This window comes from Taudactylus pleione, unplaced genomic scaffold, assembly GCF_031769625.1.
Source record: "Taudactylus pleione unplaced genomic scaffold, aTauple2 ptg000115l, whole genome shotgun sequence".
Classification (NCBI taxonomy): Eukaryota; Metazoa; Chordata; class Amphibia; order Anura; family Myobatrachidae; genus Taudactylus; species Taudactylus pleione.
In genome coordinates this window covers 3,087,726-3,107,231 of record NW_028284517.1, presented here as the reverse complement: position 1 = coordinate 3,107,231, position 19,506 = coordinate 3,087,726, and the positions used below count along the sequence as shown (strand labels likewise).

General features: G+C 49.1%; 1 pseudogene; it reads right to left on the bottom strand.

Moving 5' to 3' along the window:
* Window positions 1-17,075, bottom strand: part of LOC148524879 (EF-hand calcium-binding domain-containing protein 12-like) — a 194,505-nt pseudogene extending 177,430 nt beyond the window's left edge.
* Between the last annotated feature and the right edge of the window lie 2,431 nt (window positions 17,076-19,506).

The following is a 19,506-nucleotide window of genomic DNA, read 5'->3' as shown; positions in this document are numbered from 1 at the left end:
ATAATACTTCCGCACCGAGCCTCTAGCGGTATAAACATACTTTTCATGTGCAGCAACCGCCCTAACCAAAGATAACCAGGTTTCCATATTTGGTACAGTGGTTGCCATCCAATCCCTTGCTATGCAGACTTTGACCAGCGTACAGGGCCGGCCCTAGCCCAAATCTTTTGGTAAGCAAGTATATTTTTTGGTGCCCCCCTATGCAGTGCCCCTTTTACAGTGCCCTCAGTAGTAAACCCCTTATATAGTGCCCCCAGTAGTAGCCCCCCATGCAGTGCCCCCAATAGTGGTACCCCCTATGCAGTGCCCCTTATATAGTGCCCCCAATAGTAGTCTCCTATGCAGTGCCATCAAAAGTGGTACCCCTTATGCAGTGCCCTTTAAACAGTGGTCCCAGTTGTAGTTCCCCCCTATGCAGTACCCCCAGTATTACCCTTTATATAGTGCCCCTAGTAGTAGTCCCCCATCTTGTAGTGCCCCTAGTAGTAATCCCCCCTTGTAGTAGTCCCCCCATTGTTGTGCCCCCAGTGGAAGTTCCCCCCCAAGCAGTGCCCACAGTAGTAGCCCCCCTTGTAGTGCCCCCAGTAGTAGCCCCCCCTTGTAGTGTCCCCACTAGTAATTCCCCCCTTGTAGTAGTCCCCCCTTGTAGTGCCTCCAGTAGTAGTGCCCCCAGTAGTAGTCCCCCCAGTAGTAGCCCCCCTTGTAGTGCCCCCAGTAGTAGCCCCCTTGTAGTACCCCCAGTAGAGACCCCCCTTGTAGTGCCCCCAGAATCAGTCACCTCTTATAGTGCCCCTGGTAGTAGCCCCCCCTTGTAATGCCCCCAGTAGTAGTCCCCCCTTGTAGCACCGCCTTGTAGTGCCCCCAGTAGTAGCCCTTATAGGACCCCCTTGTAGTGCCCCCAGTAGTAGTCCCCTCTTGTAGTGCCCCCAGTAGTAGCCCCCCTTGTAGTGCCCCCAGTAGTAGCCCCCCCCAGTAGAGACAAACATAATAAAAAATAAAAAAAACCACTTACCTGAAACCCCGCTCCTGCTCCTGGTCCCGCCGCCGCTATCAACTCCTCCGTCCATCTTCCCGGGCCGGGCCGCGTTGCATCATGGGAGAGACGTCATGACGTCGGAAGATGGCTCCGGCAGTGGGCGCAGTAGCCAATGAGAGTCTGACAAACTCTCATTGGATGCTAATCCCAACAAACACACAGCTGGCGGCGCTGGCAGCTGTGTGTTTGGCACTGTGTAGAGCTGACCAAACTCCGTCCGGTCAGTGCTACACACGCGGTGCAGCTGTGTCACAGAGACACAGTCTGCCCGTGGCCCGCATGGTACGCAGCTGATCCGCCCTCCACTATGTGACGCCCTACTCAGCTGTGTACCATGCGTAACGGTAGAACCAGCCCTGTCTCTCACACCAATGCCACTGTGTGCCCTGTGCAGACTGCTATATAACCTCTCCTACTCACGCACCACTCACACCAATGTCACTGTGTGCCCTGTGCACATACTGCTATGTAGCCTATCCTATTCACCCACCACTCACACCAATGTCACTGTGTGCCCTGTGCATAGACTGCTATGTAACCTAGCCTATTCATCCACCACTCACACCAATGTCACTGTGTGCCCTGTGCACAGACTGCTATGTATCCTCTCCTATTCACCCACCACTCACACCCATGTCACTGTGTGCCCTGTACACAGACTGCTATGTAACCTCTCCTATTCACCCACCACTCACACCCATGTCACTGTGTGCCCTGAGCACAGACTGCTATGTAACCTCTCCTATTCACCCACCACTCATACCCATGTCACTGTGTGCCCTGTGCACAGACTGCTATGTAACGTCTCCTATTCACCTACCACTCACACCAATGTCACTGTGTGCCCTGTGCACAGACGGCTATGTAACCTATCCTATTCATCCACCTCTCACACCAATGTCACTGTGTGCCCTGTGCACAGACTGCTATGTAACCTCTCCTATTCACCCACCACTCACACCAATGTCACTGTGTGCCCTGTGCACAGACTGCTATGCAATCTCTCCTATTCACCCACCACTCACACCAATGTCACTGTGTGCCCTGTGCACAGACTGCTATGCCGCCTATCCTACTCACCCACCACTCACACCAATGTCACTGTGTGCCCTGTGCACAGACTGCTATGTAACTTCTCCTATTCACCCATCTCTCACACCAATGTCACTGTGTGCCCTGTGCACAGATTGCTATGTAACTTCTCCTAAGCACCCACCTCTCACACCAATGTCTCTGTGTGCCCTGTGCATAGACTGCTATGTAACCTCTCCGATTCACCCACCACTCACACCAATGTCACTGTGTGTCCTGTGCACAGACTGCTATGTGACATATCCTATTCACCCACCACTCACACCAATGTCACTGTGTGCCCTGTGCTCAGACTGCTATGTAGCCTATCCTATTCACCCACCACTCACACCAATGTCACTGTGTTCCCTGTGCTCAGACTGCTATGTAACCTATGCTATTCACTAGGGATGAGCGGGTTCGGTTCCCTGAGAACTGAACCCACCCGAACTTCGGGGATCCGGGGCGATCCGAGCCCAAGCTCGGATCTCCCTGTCTGCCCCGGATCCCTCTCCCGAGGCAAAACCTCGAGATCTGCTGTCGGATCTCAAGGTTTTGCCTCGAGCGGCCATTTAAAAAAAAATGCCTTTGCCTTTAATGGGCAAAGTGCTGATGGGCTGACAGAGCCGTCTGTCACGGCTCTCAGCCAATCAGCATTATGGTGCTCATTTGCATGTAGCACGGACTCGTGAGATCCGTGCTACATGCATCTGTGTGACTGACAGTGACACAGAGCACAGATGGGTCAGTGAGACCCGTCTGTGCTGCTGTGTATTTCAATTACACAGATGCACGCACGGACCAGGAGATCCGTGCTACTTGCATCTGTGTCCATTGACACAGGGCACTGACGGGTCCGTGAGACCCGTCTGTGCTGCTGTGGTAAAAAAAAAAAAAAAAACCTGTGTAAAAAAAGAAAAAAATGGCGTGCCCCCCCCAAAAAAGAGCAACCAGCCCCGGGCATTAGTGACCCAGTGCTGGGTGTGCTTAAATACAGGGGACAAACGACATAGGGGTCCCCTGTACTTAAGCACAACCAGCACCGGGCTAGTCAGAACCAGCGCTGGTTGCCAAAATACGGGGGACAAACGACGTAGGGGTCCCCCGTATTCTGCGCAACCAGCTCTGGGCTCTGATCCGGTCCTGGTTCTGGAAATACAGGGGAAAAAAATTAGTAGGGTTCCCCTGTATGTTCCAGAACCAGCACTGGACTTTTTCTAGCGGGGGGCTGATGCCACAGCCAGGGGAGCCCTTTCACCGGGCCCCCCAGCCGCAGCATCAGCCCTGACTGCTAGTCAGCCCAGGCCGGGGATCCCTGGAGAGCTGGGGACCCCCCAATAAAGGGGTCACCCTCTCCAGGGCACCCCAGGCCCAGGCTGATAGCCCGGGCTATCCCCACCATCCCTGGTGGCGGTGGGTGGCGGGTTGATTGCGTGGTGTGGTGTAAATAAAGAATATCAAACATTGTCTTTACAAGTAGAACTGCAAGTCCCAGCAAGCCTGCCCCGCATGCTGGTACTTGGAGAACCACAAGTACCAGCATGCAGGGCATTAAGGGCCCACTAGTACCTGTAGTTCACCTGTAAAAAAATGTTTAAAAAAAACACAGGACACACACACCGTGACAGTATAAGTTTATTAAACATACATACACACACACATGTACACATACTCACCTATGTAACCTGTAGCATCGGTCCACTTGTCCGGTAAAGTATCCATAGGGGACCTGTGAAAAAAAACATACTCACCATCTCCTATGCGAGGTTCTGTCCTCTTCGTTCCAAAGTAGACATCCCCGGACTTGGCAAAAAAAAAAAAACGAAAACGCGATCCACGAACTTAGTACCGTTCTATAGAACGGTACTTCCCGAATGAGAGCTTAGCGGTGGGGTATCACCATGGAAACCCCGCTGCTAAGCGTTCATTGGCTGAGAGAGGTCATCTCCCATCTCTCAGCCAATGAACGGCTCCCTCCATTGTAGTCAATGGTGGGAGCCGCAAGGTTATTAAAGTTTACCCTACGGTTCCCACCATTGACTACAATGGAGGGAGCCGTTCATTGGCTGAGAGACAGGAGATGACCTCTCTCAGCCAATGAACGCTTAGCAGCGGGGTTTCCATGGTGATACCCCGCCGCTAAGCTCTCATTCGGGAAGTACCGTTCTATAGAACGGTACTAAGTTCGTGGATCGCGTTTTCGTTTTTTTTTTTTGCCAAGTCCGGGGATGCCTACTTTGGAACGAAGAGGACAGAACCTCGCATAGGAGATGGTGAGTATGTTTTTTTTCACAGGTCCCCTAAGGATACTTTACTGGACAAGTGGACCGATGCTACAGGTTACATAGGTGAGTATGTGTACATGTGTGTGTGTGTGTATGTATGTTTAATAAACTTATACTGTCACGGTGTGTGTGTCCTGTGTTTTTTTTAAACATTTTTTTTACAAGTGAACTACAGGTACTAGTGGGCCCTTAATGCCCTGCATGCTGGTACTTGTGGTTCTCCAAGTACCAGCATGCGGGGCAGGCTAGCTGGGACTTGCAGTTCTACTTGTAAAGACAATGTTTGATATTCTTTATTTACACCACACCACACAATCAACCTGCCACCCACCGCCACCAGGGATAGCGGGGAAAGCCCCGGGCTATCAGCCTGGGCCTGGGGTGCCCTGGAGAGGGTGACCCCTTTATTGGGGGGTCCCCAGCTCTCCAGGGATCCCCAACCTGGGGCTGACTAGCGGCCAGGGCTGATGCTGCGGCTGGGGGGCCCGGTGAAAGGGCTCCCCTGGCTGTGGCATCAGCCCCCCGCTAGAAAAAGTCCAGTGCTGGTTCTGGAACATACAGGGGAACCCTACTAATTTTTTTCCCCTGTATTTCCAGAACCAGGACCGGATCAGAGCCCAGAGCTGGTTAGCAGAATACGGGGGACCCCTACGTCGTTTGTCCCCCGTATTTTGGCAACCAGCGCTGGTTCTGACTAGCCCGGTGCTGGTTGTGCTTAAGTACAGGGGACCCCTACGTCGTTTGTCCCCTGTATTTAAGCACACCCAGCACTGGGTTACTAATGCCCGGGGCTGGTTGCTCTTTTTTGGGGGGGTGCACGCCCTTTTTTTCTTTTTTTACACAGGGGTTTTTTTTTTTTTTTTACCACAGCAGCACAGACGGGTCTCATGGACCTGTCATTGCTCTGTGCCAATCACACAGATGCATGTAGCACGGATCTCCTGGGTTCGTGCTACATGCAAATGGGCACCATAACGCTGATTGGCTTCCTGTCTGCCACTGCAGTGCCACTCCTAGATGGGCCACGTGTTTGTGCCGCCCACTTGTGTCGCTTAGCATAGTCATCCAGCTACCTCGGTGCAACCTTTTGGCCTAAAAACAATATTGTGAGGTGTGAGGTGTTCAGAATAGAGTGGAAATGAGTGGAAATTAATGTTATTGGGGTTATTAATAGCGTAGGATCAAAAAAAGGCCTATTTTATGTGATTTTAGCGTTTTGTTTTATTTTTTAAGAAAAAATCCAGATCCAAAACACAAAACCCAGAACCCAAAACACGGAAGGGTGGTTTTGGCAAAACCAATCCAGATCCAAAACACGAAGAAAGATCCAGATCCAAAACCAAAACACAAAACACGAAAAGTGGCCGGTGCACACCCCTACTTCATAGGAGTTGTACATAAACCCAATGAATTGGGTCCATGGTATCCTATACAAGTTTGACAGAAATATTAAATTTTTCTAGCAGTTTCTTTTGTTTACATAAAAAATAACATTTATAGGATGTTTGTCTCCAGCTGTTCAGTTCTACATCACATTGTTCAGTATGGTAATAAATGTAATTCATTAAAGTAAGATAATCTTGCTCTACTCAGTTCTTCCAAAAAAAAAAAACATACATCCTTGCTCTACTTATTTCTTGAAAAAGAGCACTGTAATATGTTCTGTCCTGGCCTTGCTATCGATCTCCCAGATAACAAGGTCAGTGATAGATGTATTAGCATGCTTCCTGCTGGACATTTGCACGGTGGTCTGTGTTTACCTACTGAAGCATGGCAGTAATATAAAAATGTATAGAATACATGTGTATTTGTTTTTAAATATAAGGTGCGGCTTTGTGGAATTGCATTATCCAGAAAAAGGAGATTTATGTTCTTACCTGTTAAATCCTTTTCTTTGACTCCATAGGGGGTACAGGGATCACTCTAGCTATAGCCTGGAGAGAGGAGAGTCTGGGCACCAAATAGTTAACATTTATTTCCCAGCAGCCCAGGCTCCCTTTTCTTTGTACCCCGACCCCAGCCTCCAGCAGCCAGTTAAGTTAGCAAGCCATGGCAAGGAGAGAGGAGAAGGAAGACAGGCAGACACTCTGAATCACACACATAGGCAAGGTGAACAGAACCAGTACTCAGGCAAGAAGATCCATGTATCACTCCTGCTGTGGCCACACTGGAGCCATAAGGATCACTGTGCCCCCCTCCAGCGTTAACATGCGAAAGACCTGCGGGATCTTTGAGATTGGAGGAAAGATGTATATTAGCAGAAACATCCATGGTACTTATAGAGTGTCCACCAGGAGAGATTCAGGCTTCCTGGTGTGGGAACTGCATCACTGCAACTGATGATTGTGTTGAGATGCCATCATATCTATGTCTTGTAGGTCCCAACGGTGGTCTAGTAGAGTCTTGATGTAGAGCCTACTCACCCAAGTGATAATCCTGGAGGTTTAGGGAGTCCGCATCCCAATTCTGGACTCCAGGGAGGAAGGCTGCTGACAGTGTAGATGGATACCGCTCTGCTCAGCGGAGAATGCAGTTGACTCCATCATGGATTTGCAACTGCGAGTGGAAACCTGGTGGTTTATATAGGTGACATCGGTTGACCGGATAACCCAGGAGGAGTGACTGTGCCTGGCAAAACACACTGTGTACTGCATGGAGCTCCAGGACATTGATGGACGGTGCTTTCCTGAGTCGTCCATAGACCCTGGAAGGTCTGAAAACACATCATAATCCCCCACCCCCCTGAAGACCTGCGTCGGAGTAGAGTAGGACCCAGTCTGGGATCTGAAAAAGATGGTCCCTGTCCATGTGTGGGACTGGTGGAGCCACCATAGGAGAGAGTGACAACTGTCCCAAGGGAGAATGAGCGTCTGCACCCTGAGGTGCAAAAGGGACTTGTTCCACCATGCTAGAATTTCCAACTGAAGAGGACAGGAGAGGAACTAGACATACGCCACTATGTTGAAGATGGAGACCAAAGAACCCAAGATCTGCATGCAGCTGTGGAGCCACACCTGATGGTTTCTCAGGAAATTGCAAATCCTGGACTGCAGAGCTAAAATTTTGTCTGCAGGATGGAAGACCTGTCGAACCCTGGAATTGAGTAAAGAGCCTAAGTGTAGCATCTACTGAGAAGGTGTCAGAATGGATTTCCTCCAATTGACTATCTACCCGAGTGACTGCAGTTCTTCCACTATTTACAAAGTCTCACTGTTCAAAAATGACAGAGAAATTACACTCCTCAGTTTTGAGTGGCAGCTCCAAAAGTCTCCAGAAAAGGACTATTGGTCCATAGGTCCAAATAGGTCCAAATAGAAAGACTGTTCAGCAATTGTGACACATCAGCGCTATCTAGTGTATAGAGTCCAAAAGACCTCCTGCGTTTTGTTCCAATTTTAAGTTTCTTTCATTTAAGGCTCTAGAATTGTTTTTTTCACAGCCATAAAAGTAAACAAAGAATTAAAGTGCATTAGTTATGTACCAAAAAATCTCTCTTTTTACATACATTAACTGCCACCTCTGTAGGGGTAAATTTAATATTCGTTTGTATTAGAATTTTTTGTGCCCCTCATACACAATATAGATTATACCAATGCAAAAAAACACAGCAAAGTAAACAAAGTGCACAGTGTTATGTCACACCCCCTACAAATATCTGAAAAACCACTATGCATGGTACGGTCAGATCCAGGGGAGTGGGAGCAATCAGTACGATTCCTTCCCCACACACCTTGCAGGCAGAGAGAACCTCCAAAGCCCAGCACACAGCAGCTGGGCTGGGGAGAGAGGCTACTGCCGAAAACAGTTAAGCAGTGTTATGGGGGAAACCAGACCTCCAATAAGCCCAGGCCTGGGTAATTAATAACCCCCTCACTCTGTGCCCCTGGAAACATTCTCTTCTGACTAAACAGCTGCTGTAATGTCTATACACAGATTGCAGGTCTACATAGTGCAGCAGAATATTTTAGTCGGAAAGGGAAAACAGGAAAATGTGTCTCCCTTTCTACGTCGGAGCTATTTGTGCACATTTGCTCCAATTTATTTGGTTTAAACTTTAAAGTAGGGGTGTGCACCGGCTCACAGCACTACACAGCACTACAGCCAGCCAGCCCCTATGGACAGGACAACAGCCGGCCCCTATATAGACGACAGTAGCCAGCCAGCCCCTATGTATATGGACAACAGTAGCCAGCCAGCATCAGCAACAGCTCCCAGCTCCCTCCTCTTCACAGTAGCCAGCCAGCCCAGTATTGTAATGTATATATAAGTACTACTAAGTTTATTTTTTACTATCACAACAGTACAGTAGCCAACAGCTCCCAGCTCCCTCCCTCTGCCAGCCCCTATGGACAGGACAACAGCCAGCCCCTATATGGACAAAAGTAGCCACCCAGCCCCTATGTATGGACAACAGTAGCCAGCCAGCGTCAGCAACAGCTCCCAGCTCCCCCCCTCCACACTAGCCAACAGCTCCCAACTCCCTCCCTCTGCACGCACGCTCCACAGCCGGAATGAAACATGGCAACGATCGTGGGACCTTTATAGAACCAAAACCTGCGAGAATCTGACAGCGGGATAATGACGTTTTGCCTCAATTTCAGTTCCGAGCCAGGTGGGAAAATCAGAGCCTGACTCGGTTCCCAGCTCAGATCAGGGGGGGGAGGGTTAGAGGTGGTTCGGATTTCAGAAATCCGAACCCAGTCATCCCTAGTATACACTAGTAGCAACCCACCCAGGTTTCGTACGGGAGCAATTTTGAATTTACGTTTTTTAACCGAGGTCTTATAAGATTGCCTTGTAAGATGACATTAATAATTTTTCCTTTATGACGGCAACACAAAAAGATTTCGTTTTGATGTGATACGCAAAAGAGCCACGTAAAGTTGTCCCTTAGAAAAACAGTCTCCACTAAGGTCAGCTCCAGCCACGTTACGTGTCTGTCCCTGAGCTTTATTTATTGTCATACCAAAGCAGACTCTTACCGGGAATTGGACTCGTTTGACATTAAAGAATCGTTTTTTACATAAATTAAACAGGAACGGTAAAAAAAAAAAAGGGAGAACTTAATTTTTGTATCAGTAAATATACATTTTTCTGGAGAAACCGGATAATACGTATCAGTCTCCACATGGTATAAAATAAAGTCCATCGTTTTGCTATACTGTATCTTTAATGATTTAGGCAGTGTAAGCCAAGAAAACGCACGGACGTAAGTATTTTCATTGACTTTCTTCACTAAAATCGTCACTGCCCGGCTCCCTTCTGTCACACATTAATATTTCCTACACCTAAACCTTCCTCTGCAAATGCTCCATAGAATGGTGAAAATTGCATCAAATTCCATTAAGTGGGTCTCGAGATTAGCCCGAACTAACAGATAGACGCTCACCATAGACTTTATTTTATATATTTCTAAATATATATATATATTGTCAATTCTCCTCACTAGCTATGGCCAGCGAATTAGTTCTTTATTGGTCACCCTCAGAGTTTTGTTTGCTAAAGGCTACATATGTTCATGTGAAAGAAAGAGACACGGACACGAACGTGTATATGTAACCACAAGCATCTCCATATCTCTGCGTTTATTCAACAGACAGTCTCCTTTATAAGGTACCACGCAACACATCTGGTATTCATTATCTGCAGTGAGACTATAGTGCTGCTTAAACATTGGAATCGCATACCTTACCATATATGTACATATGCTTTTCTGTGCACTTATAACAGGGTCTGTACAATGAATTAACTCCATCCTGTCCTGTGCACCCACCCTTCATGCCTACATGGCATACAAAATGGTTTCTTATTCCAAAATGGCTTCTACAATATATATATATATACAGGGATGGATTGGGCCACCGAGAGACGGGACAGTTCCCGCTGGGCCAGCACATGATCAAGTCCGGCAATCCCCTCAGTGGCTTACACTGTCAGCCCAACCCTCTCCCCCTTCCGGGCTGGGCCACGCAGCACACTACAAAGAAAGCTCTCCCACCCTGATCGGGCCATGCACTCCCCCAGTGGCTTATTACAATACAGAAACAGTCCACCTCCCGGGCGGAGCCACGCCGCGCACTACACATACAACCTCCCCCCTGGACGGGCCGTGCACTCCCTCAGTGGCTTATTACAGTACACAAACAGTCCACCTCCCGGGCTGAGCCACGCTGCGCACTACACATACAACCTCCCCCCTGGCCGGGCCGTGCACTCACCTCAGTGGCTTATTACAGTACACAAACAGTCCACCTCCCGGGCCGAGCCACGTCGCGCTGCGCCCTACACATACAACCTTCCCCCTGGCCGGGCTGTGCACTCACCTCAGTGGCTTATTACAGTACACAAACAGTCCACCTCCCGGGCCGAGCCACGCCACGCTGCGCACTACACATAAAGCCTTCCCCCTGGCCGGGCCGTGCACTCACCTCAGTGGCTTGCCCAGCTTTACACAGACAGCCTCTGCCGGGCCGGGAAATAACATCCGCGATCAGAGCTCTGCTCAGCTCCGATCAGGCTGCATTGGGAGCATCTGCGCATGCAGAGAATCTCTTTGTGTAGTCTGTGTAGGGGCAAACAGAGGACTGGGAGAGAGACTGTCTGGAGCCTGCATGAGATCTGGAGCCTGCATGAGAAGAGAATGACGTGGGCTGCACGGACAGAAACAGCTACAGTAATGTGCAAAGGTAAGGAGCTCAGGGGGAATCGGTATGTAATAACGCCGGCCGCATGGCCGGCAGTTCGATTCCCAGCAACGTCAGGCCGACAGTGGAACAGATCCCGGCAGCGGCAGCCCGACAGCGCTCTAATTCCCGATCGTCCCCAGGTAAGTATGAACTAACCTAACCACCCCCCTAACCCTAACCCTCCCTTAGGGGTGCCTAACCCTAACCTCCCCCCAAGTGCCTAACCCTAATGCCTCCCAGGTCCGGATTAACCATGGGGCGGATGGAGCTGCAGCTCCAGGCCCCACATTAAAATAGGCCCACAGACAGCCACTGCTATACTACTTTAGACAGGAGTTTTTTCCCTTGCTACAGCATGACAGCAGGCCATGGCAGCCTGAGGCCCAGCCCACTCTACCACAGCAGGCAGTCAATCCCCCTCCCCAGCATCCCACCACTGAAAGATTGGGCACACATGATGCTTCTATAACCTTCCTTGGTTGGCTGGCTGTACCGCGGAGCTGCTGCATAGTGAGTGACTCAGTGACCAGCGCAGCTCCGACTGACCAGACATCATATAGATGTCGCCCCATCAGCGTCGGTCCGGACTCCGCACAGAAATAGCTAAGTGGCCCATGCTCTGTATGCACTGTGAAGGCAGCTCAGCCAGGTGAGTTATCGTGCTGCTGAGTGAGTTGTCTGTAACTCTTTAAGTGCTGGGTTCAGTGTGCCATGCTGGCTGCTGCTGATGGGGTGCTGTGTGCCATGCTGGCTGCTGCTGATGGGTTGCTGTGTGCCATGCTGGCTGCTGCTGATGGGGTGCTGTGTGCCATGCTGGCTGCTGCTGATGGCATGCTGTGTGCCATGCTGGCTGCTGCTGATGGGGTGCTGTGTGCCATGCTGGCTGCTGCTGATGGGTTGCTGTGTGCCATGCTGGCTGCTGCTGATGGGGTGCTGTGTGCCATGCTGGCTGCTGCTGATGGCATGCTGTGTGCCATGCTGGCTGCTGCTGATGGGGTGCTGTGTGCCATGCTGGCTGCTGCTGATGGCATGCTGTGTGCCATGCTGACTGCTGCTGATGGGTGCTGTGTGCCATGCTGGCAGCTGCTGCTGATGGCATGCTGTGTGCCATGCTGGCTGCTGCTGCTTATGGGGTGATGTGTGCCATGCTGGCTGCTGCTGATGGGGTGCTGTGTGCCATACTGACTGCTGCTGCTGATGGCATGCTGTGTGCCATGCTGGATGCTGCTGCTGATGGGGTGCTGTGTGCCATGCTGGCTGCTGCTGATGGACTGCTGTGTGCCATGCTGGCTGCTGGTGATGGGGTGCTGTTTGCCATGCTGGCTGCTGCTGATGGGGTGCTGTGTGCCATGCTGGCTGCTGCTGATGGGGTGCTGTGTGCCATGCTGGCTGCTGCTGATGGGCTGCTGTGTGCCATGCTGGCTGCTGCTGATGGCATGCTGTGTGCCATGCTGGCTGCTGCTGATGGGGTGCTGTGTGCCATACTGGCTGCAGGCTTCAGTCTGAGCATAAAACTGCCTATGTGAAAGGTACTGCAATAACAGAGATCATACACTGTATATACTGTATTTATTGTATGGGGCATGGGATATTTTCATCTGGTGATCTGTAAAGCTAGTGCAATCTCATGTGTAGTCAGGGATATCTGATGAACCTTCATTATAGCCAAACTGATACATGAAGAAAGATCATATCCTGGCACAGCAGCTGAATGCCATGTTATTTCATAGAGGCTAGGTTGAAATTGGATTTCTAGTGCTTTAACAACCCCCCCCAATCTAACCTGGAAACATTGTATACAACTTACGCTATTTCCACTTTTGTCCAAATCCCTTTTATGCATTTGTCATATGTGTACTTGTTTGAGACCGTACCATGGATCATGCAATGCTGATATTTAATTGAGCGGTAATCTGCGTGTGCATCTTGAGTTCCACTGCGCATGTATTAAGTTTAAGTTGTGCTGGCAGTGAGCATATATTCGCAAAGTTATTGACAAGCAGGGACTGTTTGAGTGGTGGCTTAAATGCAGGCATGTCAGGACCGCTTTCAGGGTGTTTCTTAGCCTGCAACTGTGATCCCATATGTACTAAAAATGGCTCCGGCATTTCAGCCATTCTTTCCGACCATAGGGTTAGTCAGAATGCCGATTTATCCACTGCTCTGTGATCAATGCTGCATCTTTGTACACAGTTACTTGGATTTACGCTGGTGAGAGACTCAATACAAATCCAGGAGGCTGCGACATTAGCATATTTTCACACAGCCTGCATAAGAATTTGCAGCTGTGGTGAGATTAGCGAGCGTACATCTCTGAATAAGATCCTATGGGCCTGATTCAGACCTGCTCGCGAGCGCTCGCAAGCGGGTTGATGTTGCCGAAGTGCACATGCGCACGTCGGAGGCGGCTCCGTCGTGTGCAAATGCGAGAGCCAAATAACGACGGGTCTTGCACCAAAGGGGGAGTGCTGTCAATGGTAATTGACAGCACACCCCCTTTGGTGGGCATGCCGGGGGCGTGGCTGCCCAGACGGAGGCGTTCCCATGGGAACACCTACCGTCTGGAGCCGGCCCCACTGACATCACTAGTGATGTCAGTGGGAGTGCTTTTGGCTCTGATAGAGCCAAAAGCACTCCAGAGGCTTGCGGCAGTGAGACCCTACCGCAAGGGTCTCATCGCAAGCCTGATGGTTCACGACCATCATTTTGGCCGCTCGCCAAAAGGGCCTATGGCCAGGAGGCCGCTCTTAAAAAGATAAGGACGGCCCTGATTCAGAGCGAGCGCTCTGTCAGAGCGTCCGGCTCTGAATCAGGGCCTATGTGTGTAATATGTCAAAAAAAGAAGAAATCCTGTCTTTGTAATTTGGTTTAACCCCAGCTGTAGTTTCCAATTCAGGGCCGGCTCCAGGGGTCTGAGCACCCTGTGCTCGCCCGGTACGCTGCGCTCATGGCACGCCTCCAAATAACATCAGGCTGGGGGTAAAGCCCAGCCTTCCGTCACTGGCTGGGCTTCCCCCAGCCCTCTCACGTAAGTGAATGGATGCCGTGTGCATGCGAGCTATATTCATTCACACTCCGGGTATCCAGCACCACCGCACAGCTGCGGCGGTGGGGGTCCCCAACCCCCTGATTTGACCACCCACGGGCCACTTCGGCCACGGGTGGAACAGCGGGACAGTACTGTCCTGCTGAAATCGGGATGTTGGGGAGGGGTGCACACTGGTCGAACACCCCTAGAGCCGGCCCTGTTCCAAATACCATAAAAATAACAATAATATGTGGATTCATGAATCAATCCGGAAAACCTGAACTTGCTCCTACTTTACTTTCTCTCCAACACGGTTCAAATGCAGTAAAACAATGTGAAACCACTGTTAGGCTGTTGATTTTACTGCCTTGACACGCTGGACATAATGAAGTATACCATTATTTGAACTTTTTTTCAAATATCATGACTTAAGCACCTTTTTTGATATTTACTAATTGGTGCTGTGTCACTCCGGCATTTGAGTCCGTGTTTATCTGGATTTTTATATTTTTGAGTAAGTGCCCTCTATGAATTAAAGATGTTTGTATGGGCGAATCTCCTTATGTTACTAACTATGTATATTAGCTATGCCTTCCATGGTGCTAGCCACTCTCACTGGGCAGACAACACCCCCACAACTCTGGTCATCCAACCCACATCACTAGTCACGCCCCCCGGCACTGGTCACACCCCCTGTGGCGGCACACAGTAGGCCCCTTATAAATTTCAGCTCCAGGCCCATGTGGACCTTAATCTGGCACTGCTTGCTCTTGTCTGTCTGGTTATAGAGGTCCACCAAGCGCAGCCGGCACTGATTCAGGTAACCTTCCAGGATAGCCAGGGCTTCTGGGTTAACCTGCTGGATGGTGGGTGTGATCACACGGGACTGCGAACTCCTCATTATGCGGCGACCGCCTGCCTCAGTTTTATATGGCTGGAAGCAGAATACTATAGTTATCTGGTAACAGGGATCATCTAGTTGAGGTATCTCAGATATCACAAGTAACTGGGAATAGTGAAAAGATGTTTCAAACCAGAGCAGATGCATTCTCAGTGCAGCCAACGCAAGTTCCCTGAAAACCCTTCATTATTTAATCAGAGATTTAATCAGTAAACTGAAATGTTGCCTCTACTTGGGGTGTATGTCAGTATGAGGGGTGCCAAAATAATTTCTGGAGGGAATGCTGATCCTTGTATTGTCATACTGGAGGATCCTGGGGTGCCACCAATTGAGTTAGCGTTCAATATATGACCCAAAGTGGTGCTAATATTATGTAGTGTAGGAGCTGATTGGTCGGTACTTTATCTCCATCCATTTTCTCTCTCTCCAAGGCTTAGTATTTAGGGCTCAATTCAGACTCGCTTGCTAGATGCGTTCGCACGCACACAGCCTATGCAAATTCGGCACACAACCAGCAGGGCAGATGATCACACGGCAAGGCATAAGCACGCCCACTATGTCTTGGCGTGCGATTGTTTTGTGTATGCTGATGCGCACCAGCCTGTCTTAAGACACCCACTAGCGCACAACATCTCCAGGAAGCGTATGCAACCATCGGTACATCAGGTACCATCAGAAGCGAACGCAGCGCTTGAGGTTGACTATATCCTACCGCAAGCGCTGCGAGCACTTCAGTGTAAAAAACAACCAGGTGATGAGTACAATGACACTGCCTGTTAATTATGCACGCCTCTGATATGGCGTTAAGACACTCGGGCATGACTGCATTCGCACCTCCACTCCCCCATTTCTAGTGACCAGCCCCTGTTACCACCCACAAACAGCTGCTCCTGTCACTCACTCTGCTGGGCTGTCTGCGAGTGTACGCTTCCCGATCGATCGGACTAGTTTGCGCACTGCGATGCATACACATGAGTACATTGCGAACCATCGCCAGCAACAAGCGAATGCTTCTTAGAGAGCAGGTCTGAATCAGCTCCTTAGACCCCAATTTAACTGCAATGATGCCAGGAGAAGATGAAGCAGTGTAGGTGGAACTCCAGTGCACAGAAATGGATATAGCGCTAAAGCGTGTGTGATTGAATTGTAGTGTATTGCTATTCAGAAGTTGCTTACTGCCCTTTACCATATTTAAAGTATACCCCACATTTTTAATGACTGATTTGGGTCAATAAATAAACATTATGTTTTACCATCCTCTACCTGTTTACACCTCCTATTAATAAATAAGAATATTGTCCTTCTGTAATAATAACATGGTCTTAGCTCTCAGTATGTAAAACACACTTAGCAAAACCAACATGGTAGCTCCCACTGAGTGGTGGAGAAGATTCATATAAGTCAGTATAAAATACCCATGTAACACTATAAAGATTTGAATGGGCAGTTGCTGAGAGTTTAAGGATAAGTGTTTCACATTTCTGGTTAAGTCCCACCTTAAGCTGCATCGGTACTGAAGGATAAGTTTGCCTTTTGGCTTTCGATAGGACTAAAGTTTCTGAAAACTGTGATTTCTAAGTGCTGAACCCACCATTTCTTCAGTGGTTTCTAGGGACATTCGCCTTTTGAGACTTCTCTCATCCATCCTATCCTGTACCCTGGTTTCTAGGTCTGTCAAGTCCAGTTTTCCACGCAGCCATTTGTCTATGTCCCCCATACTGCCCAACTGGGTCCTGAACTTCTGTCTTTCCAGTAACCAGTCAGAAATATTCTGACCGATGTTACTAGTCTCTCCGATCTGAGCCATCCTTTCAGATTCTGACTTAATGATGCTGCCAGAAGCCACAAGCGATGGTTCCATAACCTCTACTGACCCAGATTGCAGTTTTTCCATGGGGGGAGCAATAATGCGTCGTGTCCTTGACTTTGGAGGTCCAAACATCCTGCAGGCCACCTTGAAGAAACGAGTCTGGGACAGATCTCTCTGCTTGTACCCCGTCAAGTGATTATCCATTGGTGGATGAAAGTCCTGGAATGAGACTTCTGTAGCCATTGTCACATTCAGCATAGTTTCATCCCGGATAATGTCATTTAAGCAGCTCTCGTGCGTTACATGCACTGCAGCTAAAAGGCAGCGGTGCCACAAATTCTCCTACTTATTCTGCTATTTCCATGGGCGACAGATCTCTGGAGCTTACAATAGGGCTGGTCCTGGAATGGAGAAATATGTAAGCGGCTGAACATGTCCAGGATCATTGTTTTAGCGGTTCTGCTTCACAAAACAACATTAGACTAATTTGATTGCAAACGCAAATTAGGTTCACTAAAAAAAATCACAAATTGCGACACACATACAAAGCGACGCCGATGACTATTTTAAGTGTGGGTATTGGACTGGAGCCTATGCGCCTGATTTACGCCAGACACATATCACAGACACTTACGTCTCACCTGCACCCATGTTGGAAACCATTTTTATAAATGTAACAACCACATTCACTATTACGCATCAAATTCATTTTAAATCCTGGCGGTGACCGTCGCTACGGCATAGCCGCACATGCAAAATCGCCTACTGCGTCCAACATCGACATTGCGTGCAATTTTGGATTAAGCCCAAGGAACAGAGGAATTGTGTAGCTGGAAGGTTATGCTGGAACTTGCAGTGCCACTACCGGCTGAACCTGGACTAGATGGCAGACATAGGCCCTGATTCAGAGCCGGACGCTCTTACCAGAGCGCTCGCTCTGAATCAGGGCCCTCCTCCATTAAAATGGAGCGTCCTCCTGGATGCTCGTATAGCTGTGGGTCACCACCCACAGCATATACGAGCGTCCAAAATGATGGTCGCGATGGTCTTGACCATCGCGACCATCGGACTTGCGACGGAAACCCTGCGGTAGGGTTTCCCAGCCACAAGCCCTGGAGTGATTTTGGCTCTATCAGAGCCAAAATCACTCCCACTGACATCACTAGTGATGTCAGTGGGGCCGGCTTCAGACGGTAGGCATTTCCATGGGAACGCCTCCGTCTGGCAGGCACGCCCCCGGCACGCCCACCAAAGGGGGCGTGCTGTCAGTCACCATCGACAGCACGCCCCCTTTGGTGCGAGACCCCGAGCGACTGATTCCCCATCGCTCGCCGGGTCTCGCGCATGCGCACGACGGAGCTCCCTCCGTCGTGCGCATGCGCAGTGGGGAACATCGACCCACTTGCGAGCGTACTGCCGCTTGCGAGTGAGTCTGAATGACCCCATAGACCACTCCTGAAAATGACCAAATAATAATAGATAATGAGAATAGCCTCCGGCTGAACAGCATGGTACCTTGCAGTAAAAAAACAGGGACAAATATATAACATTGTACCCACTGTAAAAAAATCTGATATCAGGGTTGTCACACCCCATGCATTAGTGATTATATCAATCAAGCTTCTAGGCTATAATAAGTTAACACAGGGCTAGGCAATGTCATGCACTTCAGCTCATCTGGTAGTACAAGTCCCAGTGTGCCCTGCCACAGGGTTATAATGCTCTAACAGCAAAGCTGTGTCAGGGCATGCTGGGAGGTATAGTTCCACAGCAGCTGGAGTGTCACACTTTGCCTAACCCTGCTAAAAAAAAATCTAGTGTATAAAATAAAGTACCCCTGACATGAAGGAGCAGCTCCCCAGCTATGCTCTGTAGGTGCAGGAGCCTTCCAGTCCCTCTCACATCCAAGGCTTGTTGCTTTCAAGGTACCATGACGATGGCCTGACCCCACTCTCTGATTGGCCTGGTTAAAACATGTCGCCAAATGTCTGACAGTGGGTCTGGCGTCGTCTCCATTTTCTTGAAGACCGAAGCTGTTTGATGATAAGGATGTGTGCTCAAGGAAAATTGTACTGGAGACAAGTTGTTTAATTAATAAAAAATAAAATAATAATAAAACAAATGTCAGAAATCAGAATTCTGTTTTGCTGCCAGTGAGTGTTTGGCTCTCTGCTGCCGGTAATATGCCTCACAAGCTAACATCTGACTTCCTGTGGAAGCAGCAGAGCAAGTTTGTGTCAAAACCGTGGTGTGTACCCCAAATGGATGAGTAAGTTGTGTTTTGTCCACTTTCTGAGGCAAAAGATCTTCTAATTGACATGATGTTAGTCCTGGTGGGATGATACTACGTGAGTTTGCATGGAATGATTTTTTTGTTATTATTGTACTGTAGGTGTAGAGAGGTGTGTATAAAAAAAGTAGGATATAAGGAGATTTTGGGGTGCTTTGAGGGTACTTAAAATAAAAATTACAAATGTATTATTTTTCAATGAAAAAACTTCTGTTATTACATTTGGGGTGAATAAACTAACAAGTTGATTTTGGGGTAATTTGAGGCACATGGGGTTCTGCAGGTTGTTCCAACATTGTATCCTTAAAACAAAGATTTTCCCTACCATGGTCGGTATTCAATTAGTTTAACGTCCACGATAAAGTTTCGCCTGCCCGACTTTCCGTCTACGTCACGTGT